At 40.9% G+C, this 15414-nt stretch overlaps 1 protein-coding gene across 1 annotated transcript in view; it reads right to left on the reverse strand.

Moving 5' to 3' along the window:
- Positions 1-11428, reverse strand: part of cntn1a (contactin 1a) — a 59917-nt gene extending 48489 nt beyond the window's left edge. Inside the window, exon 1 of the mRNA XM_005450996.4 lies at positions 11277-11428. The gene's annotated coding sequence lies outside the window, so the exon portion shown is untranslated. The remainder of the gene's footprint in view (positions 1-11276) is intronic.
- Positions 11429-15414: the final 3986 nt, after the last annotated feature.

The following is a 15414-nucleotide window of genomic DNA, read 5'->3' on the forward strand; positions in this document are numbered from 1 at the left end:
TACAATGCTTGCAGACCATCCACCATCATACAGCCCACACGTTCACGTCCGGAACTGTAAACATACCCATTCACTTGTGTTTACTGTTGAGCACATGGCCACAGTCAGATGGCCTGTTGGAAAGCAACGTGTGTGCCGACTGACAATGAGAACAGTCTGGGCAAAGACCTGAGTCATTTGGTGCCTCTTTGGCCAAGTAGCACCATGTGATCATGGCTCACAACACAGAACAGGTGCCCACTTACAAAAAAAGACCAAAAAAAAAAACCAAGAGACGGAGAGAAAGAGAGAGAGAGATGCAGCAGAAAGAATAAGCGCTTAGATCAATGTCAGACCACAAAAGGTATATTTCTGCAGCGTGGACTAAAATCCTCAAACCCAAAATTGGTACACCATGACACTAGTTGGCTATGTCAGCACGAGTAGGTGCAGATGTGTGGGAGCTCTCTGGCGTTCAGATCACCAGATTATCACTTTACATAAGGAAATCATCTCTTCCCAAGTACAAAGCTGTTTGTGCACAGTCCAACTGCTATTAAAGATAAGGCTGTGACAACCCACGCAGCTACAGATACAGCATTTCCAATCAAGCTGGCTTTCCCTCAAGTAGCAGCAAAAAAACCCTCTAAACTAGGTTAAAAGACTATATGACGCTTCAAACAAATGCTTTGTTTGACTCCCTTGCATTTCTGCACACCTACATCTTGCTGGGTTTTATCCATTCCTGTGTGGCAGCATATTTCTTATAACTCACGTGGACTAACTTAGCATTTATTCAGGGTTTTTTTTAACTACTGATATTTATATAATCCATAATTACCCATAACAGTTTATTCAGCAGAAGAGTACTGATCATATTAGTTTGACATGTAAACAAAATTGATTGTTTACTTCAACACTACCCCCCCCACCCGCCTCAGTCATATAGGACACCAGTGTTTAGATTGTCTTGTTATCCTCTGTTGCAAGGCAGTTAAGTCCAACTCCTCATCTCTCCATCCTTTGTGGACACAGTGGGTTTTTTGTGGCTGTGTGTACAGGATTGTGTGCTTTCCTTACTGTGACACTGCACCCTTCACTCTGTCTGTCCTCCACACACTGTGGCCCTGTATGTGCAGCATGAGTGGAGCTGTGTGTTGTAGATAAGAGTCAGAGTATAGCAACTGTGGTGTGGGGCACGTGTGAAAAGAGCACCAAAAAAAACCAGCAAAAAAACACAGGGGGGGATTTAGCTGTCTTTCTCCCAGTCAGATTCACCTCTGGGTGCCCTTTCCTCCACTCACTGCCATTACATCGTCCTCATGAATAATCCAGCCTGTGACACTATTCTGTGCTATTCTACTGACACATTTCACCGTGAGGCCCAACACATACAGTATAGAAGCTGTCCTCTGCAGTGCCCTCGCGAACTACGACTTCCACGCTATGCATGATGTACAACTTATTTTCGCTCATGATGTGAGAAATATTTTGCCGGAACCTTCCTCTGTCTAGACAGACGATAATTAGCTGTATCTTCACCTGTTTACTGTTCATTTAAATTCCATTACAGCAAGGCTGAAATGAGCAAAAGTAGAATAACATATCTTTAATTAAAAGCTGACTGCCCCTTCTCTGTCTCTCTTTTTTCCATTTCTCTCTCAACCACTCTCTTAGCGAGCACTAGTCTGACTCATGACAATTAAAAGAGAGGCCGAGAACACCGAGAAGGTATGTGTTATTTTTCACGGGGCAATATTAGCCACTTATTCTTGGGGGCAATTTGCTGTTCCTAAGGAAAATGTGAGAATAGTGTCAGCAGCATGAATTAGCAGATTGCAACAGAAGCTCCTGCAGCTACAAACTCAGCCAAGGAAAAGGATCTGGAGGATAATTAGTGCACAAGTTGCACGCATAAGTCAGACACATTCCCCAGAACGCTGGTTTTCAGATCTGAATAATGATATGCCAACTTAAAAGAACAACTTTTGTTCAGCGACATTTTAGAGTAGTTCGTCGGAAGCTATTAGTGCTGCTGTATTGTACCGTTAGTGCTATGAGAAAACATGACGCAGGTTGTTACATCACCTTGTCAGTTTGTGAGCCAAATGTGACAATGTCAAGCCAGTGAAATAGTGCGGCCCTGATGTGTCAGCTGGCACGGCAAGGACTTATACAAAGAGTACACTCCTTGGGCTAGGAAAGACTATATAAGCATTCTTCGACTGCTTTTATTCACACTCATTAGCTATGCAGCAAGGGGGCTGATTTGAGACCCTTTGAGAGGATCCAGAGAAACCAGGTCTGTTAGTGTGAAATGGAAAACCGACCTGTTTGTCAGTCTCACCTACACCGAATGCTAATGCTGCTCACATCAATGGGCTCTTCATGCAGAGATCCAGCCGAGGACATAGGAACTAGCACCAGTAAAATACAACCACAGGGCAGCACAGCAAAGGAGCCAGGAGAGGACAGTGGTGTGCCACAGCCCGCGACAGCTACAGCTTTTATCTGCGGTTACACTGATCTGAGGAATGAAGGTAGAGCTCCAAATGTTTTGTTCTGTTTCTCATAATGCCTTCAGCAGCCCTTCACTCACTGCCTCTTTTCTCTTTCTGCCATTTACATTGCTTAAGAGAAGGAGTGAATAACAACAGGCTTTCAAAGCAATTCTAAAGTGTTAAATCAATACAGACAAGCTCCGGTAAAAATAAGTAACAGTAATATACAGCCAGAAGGCCTGAAAGGGAACACAACACTGCATTATAACTTTTAATCGATCCTCTTAGTGAAGAGCTCTCTGTGAGAGGCAATTACCGCATCCAGTGAGTGATTTTAAACATACGTAGCATGGTGCATAATTTAAAAAATATAACCTAATGGACGTACAACTCGAGTCAGAGGTTTACATACACTCATCATGGGCATGATTGTTATGGCAGTTTGTGGTCCTTCTGTATTCTTCTGGATTTGTTTGGCTTGACATATTGCACCACTAATATTGGGTTGAACGCCCCCTAGCAACTTGCATCTCGACCAGGTGCTTTTGGTATCCATCAACAACCTTCTAGCATAATACTGGTTGCGTATTTGAACACTCTTCTTGGCAGAATTGGCTAATTCAATTAAATTAGTTGTTTTTTTGGAGATCAACTCTACTTTTAAGTCCACAAATTTCCAGTAAGGCTGAGGTCAGTTGAGGCTTTGAGACGTCCATTCCAGAAGCTCAGCTGGGCATTTCTAAGCGTTATCTGACTCAGACTTTGGCATCATGTAGAAGTAGAATGACCTCCCAAATCGACTTCACCTCAAATTAACAGCTAAAACAACAGCTATAATTGAAACTTACGCACAACTGGGTATTCCAACAGGACAATGAACCCAAATGCATATCAAAATTGGTTTTGGAATGGACAAAGCAGGCTAATATTAAGCTGATAAAATGGCCTTCCCAAAATCTGACCTCAACACTATTGAAAAAAAGTGTTTGTGTCAGAAAACCAACCAGTTTAACTGAAGTTACTAATTCTCCCATGAAGAGTGGTTAAATATTCAGCCATCATTATACCAGAAACTTGTTGGTGGCTATCAAAAAGATCTGTAGCAAGTATGTGCAACTTGCAAAGGTACATTTAACATAATATTGAGGGCCGAGGTTCACTTTTGGCTCTGTAATTATACTTTTAATCCTATGTGGATTAGAGAAAATCCAAAAATAATTTCAAACTTGTGCACCAAAGTCTTATTTTTTAAAGCCATTAAAGATGTTTCCTGTACAATCATTTGAAATCATCTCGAAACAAAACACTAAAAAACCCCAAATTCCCATGACATTCACATCCATGATTGCATGTATAATTTGACCAAAACTTACAAATTAAATTTAATAGCAGTGAAAATGGAAATAGAAAGCCACAGATCATATGTGTGACATTAGTATGAGTCTAAGCAATAAAAAGAGCAGGTAAACAAACAGAACAGATTGAATAATGGACAATGCAGTAGCACTTGCTGAGGCTTCTAGTGCTATACTTCCCATCTCTGTCAAGGGTAATGGGATTTCTTAGGTTTAAATGCACTTCACTCACTCTGTGTAGCCAATAGGAAGCTAAACTATTGATCCACAAACAATTTAGCTGTCCAGCTGTCCAGAAAGGGGAAAAACAGGGTGCCCCTAAACGTATAATTAGGCTTCCTGAGAGATCAACTTCTTCAGTATTCGAGCCACGTACCAGGAAGCCTTTCCCTTGGGGCTCTTTCTGCTATTAGCCTTCTATTACTTACACTTCTACAATCCCTCATCCCGAAGTTTAGGGCCCAATAAGCTAAAGAACTAAGATACATCTTACCAAGGACACTTTGGGTTAATGCAAAAATCTTCACTGACCCTCTCATTCTGTCATCTCCAACAGGCCACTGTTTTTCCATAGCTTTCATAGCTCCGGTTTAGTATGCTGTCAAGGCAACAGTGCATGCATCATCACCTTGAGGCAGCTTTTAGTCAGCTAGCATGAAAAACAGCATATAGTATACATGAAAGGCAGTGCTATATGGAGAAGAGTGTAGTCATGCTTGGAAGCCTTGCAGGCTGAACTAGCATGCAGATGAATTTGAGTTCTTGTCTTCCACACATGCTCGCAGCACCATAGCAACAGGCCTTGCTCAAAGGCCCCAAGAGCAGCTAGGCCCCACTGAAAAAGACACTTTCATACCTAATAGGGGGCGTTCAGTCCACCAACTCCTCAGCGCTATAACATAACAGTGCAAGCAATTAAAGTTTAACTTTCACACGCTCATAATGAACACTGATTAAATAGCTTCAGTGTTTTTCAAGAACCCGTCCTCCTGCTCCACCAAGCAGCTAAAAAAATTAAATGTTTCAATTATTTACTTAATCTATGTGCGCTCGTTTGTTTTCAGCTCAGTCTGGGAGTACTCCAGGCATTTACATTTGTGCTAGTTTCTCTCCTGTGATCTGCTGTTCCCCTGAGTGTGTATGAGTCTAGTTCACCTTGTTTGTGAGTGAGAGAGTTGGAGTGAAGCACGGAGCATGAAAGAGCAGAGACGGGGTGAAGCTAGGGTTATACTTTTTGCATCGGTGAGTACCCGAGGATCCACTTTGGCCAGAGTGGTAAAAATATCTTCATCGAAGAGTACACGTGAGACACTGAGCTTTCGCCCCCATAACCTCCAATTTGTTGTGATCACACTGATTTGTTCATCCCACTACGCCACGAGGGCACCAGCTATGCATGCATCCAAGTGGACTTCAAGCGTACTAGAAAGATGCAGCAATCTGTGCACACACAGGGGTATAAAGCTCCCCTTTTTCAAGTTGATAAAAACTTGTTAGCAAACTGTAAGTGTAACAGCCCAAAGCAGTCAACCTGTGGAAAACCATAAGGGTTAAATTCAGTTCCTCAAAAAATAATACCAAATGCTAGATTTTATGTGCAGATTATGGGGGAAATATAACCTAGTTATATGTAGTGTATACATGCTGGTTTTTAATCATGCAAGTTTTTAATCATGCAAAACATCTCTGCTCTGTGCCAAAAGACATTCATCCTTTCTTCTTCACAAAATGCTTCTGATTCCTTACGATTTGCAATTTATTAACATGCTTTGTAACACACTGACATAAATTAAAATCTCAACAGATTGGGAATTTCCTTGTAAACAAGATTTTCATTGTAACCCTCTGGTTAGAAATCCCAGTGAATACATCAGACACACTCTGCTGATTTTCAAATTGCAATCGAAAGTCATCTCGTACAGGACCGAAATAGAGCACCGAGTTGTTTGGCTGCACAGCTTCTCAGCAGCCCTGTAAACAAAGTATCTGACTACACCTACAAAGGTGCAAAAACAGATGGCTCTAGGCTCCCACGTGGGAAGTGAGTCCACTGCGTGTAACATAATATTTCTGCTTAGCTAAATGGAAAAGGGGGCAATCTGAGACTTTAAAAAGTGGTATAATTAAGACCCAGTCACAAAGAGAGGTCTGAAATTGACTACTCAATTAGAGAAAACTGTCCTCTGAACTTGGTAACCTTGCAAAGTGATAGCTTAAACTCTTTATCATTATTAAGTACTAAACACTTAAATACAAGCTGAAAAGAACTGAGCTGCAATGAGCTATTTAATGAACTCTTCATATTACTGCATAAATGAAATATCATCAAGATAGATGAGGGTTGCTCTGCTAATGAGGAAACAAACAATGTTTAGGGCTGGCACCATAATGAAGGAAGACAAATATTATCAGAAATAACCTAAAAGAAAATTCGTGTTCACAGGAGTGCACATTTGTAATCTTGCTCTAATTGACTGGATAAATCCCATAAGATTTACTTTGATTATAAAGCCTAAAAATATCTCAGAGAAAACCAAGTGAAACATCAGAGAAAAGAAATGAAATCTTGTCAGATTTAACCTAATTACAGATTTAAACTCCTCTTAAATGTCGCCAGGATCATCGACTTGCTGAAAAATATATATTTTATGAGGTACAGATGCTCTGGAACTAAATGTTTGAAGATCCAAAGTGCAAAATTAGCAAAACCATTTCCCAGTTCTAAATTTTATAAATGTTTTTTCATCTTTTTTTAAAAATTTTATCTAAATTACTCTCTTAACTTACCCCAAAAGGCTAAAGATGGCTCTTCTTCTTCTACTCATTTTGTATGTGTGTGATAACACTTTGATAACACTGATCGATATCCACCATTTTTGAGCGGCAGGGGGAGATAACTGATGCTACCTGCTTGTCTGGTCTGCATTATCTTAATGAAAATTAAGATAATGTTTATCTGTCCACCAGTGACACGTCACTTTGGGCAGACAGATAAACAGGAAGAACCATGCGTCACTAAAGAAGCTCGCCACTTTATGCAGACTCACACAGATTAGAAGAAGATAACTAACTTTATATCTATTCATATATATATAAATGCATATCTTGAGGGTAGCTTATTTTTATATCTTTAGAACTAAACCACTCCAGTCTGCATTTGCAAAACAAACCAGAAGAACCACATGAGCCAACTCAGCACTTAGCAGAGTCACATAGATTACACGAAGAAGAACAGCTATACAAAGGGTAAAAAAAATAAACTTTAAACTAAGTAATTTCTTTTTTTTTTCCTATCTTTGTCCTTCACCAGGATATTCAACGCTATAAATAGACATATCATTTAGCAGGTGATATCAAATAAATCTATTTTTATCTTTAGCGTTGTTCTGCGTTTGTGTAAACCAACAGAAGGCCGTTGATGCAGGTTGTAGCCTCTTTTTTTTAATCATAAAGTAGACATGCCAGATGCAAATCATATCTTTCTAGAGAGTCAGTCACATTTTACAGATCATACAAGCTAAGTCCAGTGTAGATGATTAATTGTTCATAGGCAGCATTGGCTTGGAATTAGAAATAAGTAGCCTCCTGGAGCATTATTATCATCAGATTCAGATGAGTAACAGTAAGTAAATGAGCTGTAAATGAGTGCTGTAAGACTAAACACACAGATGAAAGAAAAGGCCTAAACTCTGGACTCCTACAGCAAGGGGTTTCTGTGGCTCTGTATTCCTCTGTGGGGTCTTTTGCTAGCATGGATTGGATTCGCTTGTCACCTTAGAGAAAAGGGTTACTGCAAATCTCACAAGCTGACCTGATCAGTGACATATCTGTCTTGGAGGGAATGGGCTTTTGGACAATGAGAATGCCTCCACCAAAAGGGCATGATGTTCACTATATATGAAAATAATACATGTGAATCAAATGGGTGAAGCATTTATGAAATATGGCTGTGGCCATAGTCACCCACTGGTTTGTGTATTCCTGCTTTGAAACCTTGAGCTAAGTGTTTTGGTAACCGCAATATTGGTTTTCTGAATCAAACTGTAATGAGCAAGGGTTGGATCTGATTGAGAGAACAATGCATGATCATATGATAGTGGCTTGTTGTATTAAATAAGGCTTGTAACTAGTGAGTTAAACCATAAATTCATTTATTTATTTTACTGAGGTCAAAATAAATCTAGTCTTTTTCTGAGACTTTTACAGTCTGATTTCTGCTACCAGGGGAGTCGCCACCTGTTGGTCATTAAAAAGAATGCAGATTTGCCTTTAAGAGCCTTGTATCCATATTTATATACAGTCTATAATGATATGCTTTGCCTTCTCAGTAAACAGGACCCAACTGAAGATTTTGGACTAAGGTGTTAGACACCACACACTGGCATTCAATTTCATATCACATCTGACAAAAAAAACACACTAACTTCTTACATCTGAGAAGACAAAACCAGCAAAACCAAAGTGATTTGTGATTTGGCTTCAGGTCTAACCTGCATGGCTCTTATATCTCGCTGTTGGGTCTACAAAATAAATAAGTATCATCCCATTACAACACTGTAAGTGCAGCTGAATACAATTACACTTGCAACACGTAGTGTGCAAATATCCACTATGCTTATGAGTTCTTGGTAGTGCTGTCTATCTATATAGGATCTATATGATAAAAAGCATGCAGAGAGCAGGGTGCAGCACACGCTGGCAGAATCATGCCTAGTGAAAACTGTATTCAGATAGCCAAGGATGGCAGATGGATACTGAAGCCCATTCTAGTTCTCAACTATGAACAGAGAGGTCTGTCTCCAGGCAAGCACAGAAGACGTCATGTCTCTCTGCCTCACCACCGTACCATTAGTGAAGCTCGCTATTGATTGATGGTGTGTAAATTGCTGAGCAATCTATGGAAAGCATCAAGACGACAGCTTTTCAGGTTTTGTCAGCAGGACACAGAGAAGCACTCTTACAGCAAGGACAGCAAGAAAGAGCGGCATTTGTGCGCGTGTTCCTTGCACAGTGTTCAACGTCATGGGCTGTCTCGTGCTGCTGCATCCTCTTGTAACACGTTCACCCTTACAATGAGACAAGTCTACAAGATGTATTCCCTTCAGCGTATCTGACACAGCACTCAATGTGAGAGAACAAACAGCATCTAACAAACTTGTCCTACTGCTGCCAAATGCTATTGTTGCCAATCAGTTTAGAGGGTTTTTGTGAAAATCAAAGGTCAAATCTATGTTCTTCAGTTAGGCTAATGCTCGGGTCCAGTTAATTTGTAGCGCAAGGCTTGGAAGGACATCTGGAAACAATCTAATCTCCTAAAAGGACTCTCAAATCTTAGATGGAAAACATCCAAGGTTCTTTGTGATGCTCATATCAAGCGAGTAGCATTTTAAGGACAAGAGGAATGAACAAAAAATCTCTTTGTGCCTTGTTTTCATATAAAAGTCTCATAATATATCTGCAGTAAAAAAAAAAAAAGGCTAAATCCCAGATAAGAAAAGACCATTTCTCTCCCTCATTCTCATATTCACAAGTTAGATGTTGAGTGAAGCGAAGTCTAGATGGGAAAGTTCACATTCAGGCCAGCGCTATCTTCTGCCTCAGGTGAGGTTCACCTGTCTACATCAATACATTGCAGATACATGTGACTGATGCTTCAAACCAAAGCAGAAATACTGTAAGTGCATGTTCATGTCGAGTTATTTGACTGTGACACTAATGGAGGCCGAGCCTGTCCTGTGACGCCGACACGCATCAAAAACCAGGGACATCTTACAGGATACTGTGGTATGCCGGGCCAGTGTGCTGGCAGAGAACAGCTTATTTCAAAATTCAGAACAGAGACATTTTGCTGTGGAGCCAGGGGATAAAACGCAAGATGCTACTTTGCACACATAAGGATAGCCTACTTCTGTGAAGAGTAAATTCATTCACTTGGAGGAGAGTGTCTGTCCTCGGGGTGTCCACGGGGTAGCACAGGCTGCATTAACAGCAGCAAGCTTACAAGATTCATAAAGCTCTCCACCTGACAGGCGCCAATGGAATCCCTGTGACATTTTGTGCCACATTAGAGCTCTGATTCAGCCAGGACACACACAGTGAACAATCCTTCACTTGCAATGAATGGTGTAAACAAAGTCAGAATGAAAATGTGGGCCAGAAATATCTAGCCTATTCACAGAGAGGATTTTCAAACCTCAGCAAATAATCTGAAAATACCTCGAGTAATTACACTGTGAACCACATAATGCAAAGTTGCGGCTGCTTAAAATATCTTTTGCCCTGACCGCCACTCAAAACAGTTCATTGGGGCCACTATTTAGCATCGTAATGAATACTATAGCAGTGTAAACACCAAGACATTAAGTTATTCAGTAGTCATGGAGACATAGATCAGGCAGTCTTAACGATGTCAGTTATTTTTTGCCAGACTTGAGCCACTGCTGCTAATAATGAGCTCATAGGTTACAATATTCTCCAATCCGTGGTGAGCCCCATACATATGCAGAATGCCAATGTATGTCATGAATCATCATATCTGGGATTTTTTTTATACATAATTGGACTATGTCCCCAATGAGTGCAATTTTATACACATTTTATGTATTTTTTTTTATTCTTCTTCAGGCTACATGTTGGAAGTCCCTTTATAAATGTCCCAAAAGCCCTGTTGAGTCTCTAACCCTGAGTTTACCAACATAGCATGAGCAGTTCCTCTCCACTAAAACCTAGTCTGGTGAGTCAGGACGCGCCCATGACACCGTCTCCAGCACCTGACAGAAAGACCCTGCAATGGGCCATTACGAAGCGTTACGGCTCAGTCTGCTGGTAAAGATGACATACAGTAGCCGAGCCATTAGTCTCAATCAATCGTGGTGCTGAAACCGGGACGTGGGTTATACTCCCACCCCAGATCAAAGTGTTTACGGATGCTTCTTCTTAATTTCTTGGCTGCGAGGGAGCCAGTAGTTTGAATCATCATCGGTATGTGCAGCGCTACCAGGATATGGCCTCTGGCGTGTTTTCATTTATCTTGACTTATATGTTCGGACTTATTACTTCAAAACAGATGCGCAAAAAAGGGGGGAAAACATCACGAACCCACCATCGAGTGTGTTTTGGGAGGTCAGGATGTACAGATGCTAAAAAACCAGCATCCCCGCCACGCACGCCGCGATCATATTGATCACGTTATCTGTCTGGATCTACATGTAAAACAATCCTAAATTCTTTTTATTTTTTTGTCTTTTTCGGGTCCAAATCGTTACAAATTTCTGCATTGCGGGCGGCTGAATGAGCTCAATCTCATCCGCGCATCCCACTTGCCTGTTGTAAACAACGCTGATTTCCCAGCTGTCAAAAAAAAGCTGCACCCGGCTTCTTCTGAAATAATGTCAAAAAATCAGTTCTCACGCTGTCTGCTCAGCGCTCTCCTCGTCCTTACCTTGCGTAGCGGGCAACTGCGTCCGTCCGTCTGTCCGTCGTGTCCTTCAGGATGCTCACACCTGCTCAGCACCGCATCGCCGGGCGCTCAAGATCAGGGAAAGAAACTGACGGAGCCGCGGTCCTGTCCCCGTGGACTGAAAGAAGGGTTATGGCTGCTGACTTAAGGGGGCGCTAGACCTGCTCGTTCCACATGACCACAGTGGACCCCGCAGTGAAGCCCAGACTGCTTTCAGATCAGAGCAACCTATGAAGTTTTTCTTTATTTATTATTTAACATAAAATGACAGTATAAAGGGGCTGTATTAAAATAATTTATTCTGTCGCCTACTGGGAAGTTTTAGATCTCTTCTTGATTTAGATGATGGAGAACATGATTTATATATCTTCTTGAGATATTTTTTCCCCTTTTTGCCCGTTTTTTTTTTAAAAAAGTAAATGAAATGATTGATATTAAGAATCAGCAGAATATTCTGACATCCAGCAGACATAAGCAAATGAAACCCATTTGAAGTAATTTTTGACTGCTAAGCGTTTGCCTCAGTTCAATACTCACTACCCTTTTAACTCTGATTTACTCTCCTTGGAGTCTGTCCCAGATATTAATGCATGTGTAATAACTGGTGGAAATATGAGCACAGATCGGTTTGTTTTTAACTAATAAACGGGATGAATAATGAATTTGGTTGCACCGAAAATATAGTGTTCTTGAATAACCTACACACTTTAAACATCTGCGTGTATTAAGTACATCAAAGTTTCCTACAGCTCATTACTGGTGGCAAAGACAGAAAAAACAATAGTTCCTGTTACTAGATTTGGTTAACCTCCCTCCCTCTACCATTTCTCACGTGCCAAATTAACCTTCAGCGGTCTCAGCTCTAACTGGACCGGTCTCATACACCTGATTCCCATCAGTTAACACTTGCTCTATGATATCTTATCTTTTGTTCTGACCAGTTTTAATGAATGAGAATCGATTTTGTTTGCCTCCAAGAAATAAATTACAAACCACGGACTAATAAATACATATTTCAGCCCTTCATAAGTCATCAGTTCTGCTTTACCAACTCTGAAGTGTATCCACACAGAAAACTGTTTTAGGAAAAACTGGTTCCTATGGAATAGTGTTTATTTTGCAATGCATATGTGCACTTGGAAGCTGATTTTTAATGTGCTTGTTGGATGATTTGTGCTGTGCCACAAACTGAAAATTCAGTCCGCTGTTTTGGGCTTGCAGCTAAACTCTCAGACAAAAAATCTTAAATCTTGGATGGATAAATTGATCTGCGTGTCTGCACACTGCTGAGAAACGAGTGTGACGGCAGCCTGCATATTAACTGTCAGCTTGTTGTTCATCAGGCCGATATCAAAAGGGCACCTCTACTAATTACAACGCCTTGCCCATGTGTCAGTCTAAACATGAAACCATCTCAATCCCCTGGGATTAGATCTAAATCTTGGATGTAAACACCAAACGCCAAATAATAATCTGCGGTGGCAGAAGCCTATAAATAATGCAGGAATCCTTGAGAAAGAGCAGGGCAGAATTAATTGAAGGACTTACCCTCTCTGGCTAAGATATCAAAGAAGTTTTTTTTATGCCTTCTTTTTTTTTTTAATGTGATCAGAAACGGACTTTACATTGAGGGTATGGCCCTCAATGTAAAAGGCAGATCAAGCTGAGTGTAGCAGCTTTGTTCCCCAGAGATATAGTTATTATTCAGACTTTTAATCAAGAAGGGATTGTTTCCTCTCAGATGGCAACTCAGTGGATATATCATTAAAATCATCACACTCCATAGAAAATCACCAAGCCAAAGGGACTTGGTAAGACTGAAGAAATTTATGGCAGCCAAATAGAGCAGTGTAATACATGGCCCAAAAGGATATTATTCTGCATCAGGGTTATCCAAGCTCTAGTTGTCTTCAACCCAAAGACAAACACTGTTGTTCCTCTTACAACATGGCAGTGCAAATAGAGACAGATCCTGCTGGTGAATAAGAATGTTACAAGGTCGGTATCTGGGGTGGATAAGAGGAACGGCAAACACCCTGCTGTCTGGAAAGAATGGGTGGCTGACATCTATCTGCCTGGCAAAGGGGGAGGAGGAAGGAAGGACATGAAGGAGGCATGGGAGGAGGGGGGGTAAATGTAATTTAGCCTCCGTGATCTCCACAGGGGCCCGTGAAAAGGTAACCCCCACCCATCAACCCAAATACACATGGGATATAGTCGGGGGTGCACAGGGAATAAGAATCAGGGTGTGGAAAGGTTATTATCTTGGTGTAATCTTGATAATAAAAAAAAAATATGGGGGATGGGTTTTTAGAGATAGTTAATACCAGATCAATAGAACAAAACACTCATTTTTGTTGAGTAAAAATTCCCACCATATGAGCTCATTCCCCCCACCTAAAGGAAAACAATTATTTGGATACACTCATATTCATCCTAGAAGAGATGATTTCACTCCTACTGCTGTGGTTTTCAATTTCAGGCTAAACAAATCTACCAGTCAGGCTAAAAATACTTAGTCTTGACAGATGTGTGTGTGTGTCTGCGTAATGCGCATGTGTGTATGTGACTATGTGTTGGCTAACCATTCGTCAGCCATATGGAAATGTCACAGAGTAATCATAAACAATTATCCACCCCAGCTCTCAAAGCTTCAGAATAGGGCAAATTTACATAAAGAGACACAAAGGCTCTGTCACTTACATACAAAAGAACAGACCCCCTGAAGCTTAGCACACACTTAAAATGTATCAGAAACTAAATGTTGATGCTTTTCTAACACCCGCGTTTCATATCCTTGATTCTTCATAACTTACATGGATGCTTAAAGACTCTTAGCATCTGGTATGCAAATGTGCTGCTTTAAAGCTGGTTGCAGGTTGTTTAAAAACAGAGGATCACAAGAAGGCTGTGTAATGATATTTTTTCCCTATTGGAAGTAGACTTTAGCAAGACATAAACCAGCTGTAGATCAATTTAAACCAGGCTTGCTACTCAGTGATAAATCAAAGTCCTGGACACAGACAGATCTGGGAACGGTTAATGGATGCTATGGCAGACGTACAGCCAACACAGGATGAATCCACTGAAGAGTGGATGAGGAATGGGAAAATGGAGGAGGGGGGTGACTTTGAAGCGGCAGGAAGGGGGGCTGGTGAGATGGTTGGTGGAGACCAGGAGGGTAATGGGGCAGCTGCTTGTTTGATGGTAATGATTGCCAATCGACAGACAAATAATGTGATTCTGCTGCCATGGAATAAGCCTCTTACAGGAAGTCCAGCTATTCGAGGGCTAGGGATGTTAACAGAAGGACTAACAATTTCATAGGCTTTCGGCTAAAATATAGAGTGATTGTGCGTATTGTAATTTGACTACACTATTCAGTAAAGTGATATACATATGTGGTATTTTCTCTTTTTACAGCATCATTAAAATAGTCAGTTTTGTTGACAGTTTGCATCATGCACACTGTGCATTTGCCAGTATGCTTTTAAAAGCCTGTTGCTTACTTCAGCCATCGGTGTAATTGCCTCACGTCACTAGATGGCAGTAAAGTCAAGAGGTAAAATCTGTCAAATGGAAACAAATTGACAGACAAGTCCTGTGGCTGAAGGTCATAAGGTCATTGAGATCACTGCTGCTGCTCGGAGAATGCTGTTTATTTTAAATAATATAGCCTTTGTTCCAGTTGCAATTCACATTCATTTTTGTTAATATTCTCCCTGTGACCAGGTCTCATTTTGGAACCCCCCCAAGTATTTTCAAGACACTAGATAGCAAGCTTCCCTGCTTCTTGACACCACTGCTGTGTGATAAAGCACCAGATGGTGGGTCGCTGTCTCGATATTTCTTGACAGTGCCCATGATGGGAGTGGCCACGAGTAAGCTCTAAAAAGGTGGAGTCCAACTATTGTGTTGCATAAGACCCTATAGAGGCTTCCCCAAGGAGATTCAGGAAGGTGAAGGTATCCATATTAATATATTTCTCAGCTTTTGCTCATTGTACATTCATTGATGCTGTTTAGATCATTTGGCTAATTTCACGGTCCAATATCCAAGAGCACATTTGAAGATTTAAGATTTAAGTCAATACCATGTGCCAACACAGCACAGAGCAGCA

Source organism: Oreochromis niloticus, linkage group LG7 (assembly GCF_001858045.2).
Source record: "Oreochromis niloticus isolate F11D_XX linkage group LG7, O_niloticus_UMD_NMBU, whole genome shotgun sequence".
In the NCBI taxonomy this organism is placed as follows: Eukaryota; Metazoa; Chordata; class Actinopteri; order Cichliformes; family Cichlidae; genus Oreochromis; species Oreochromis niloticus.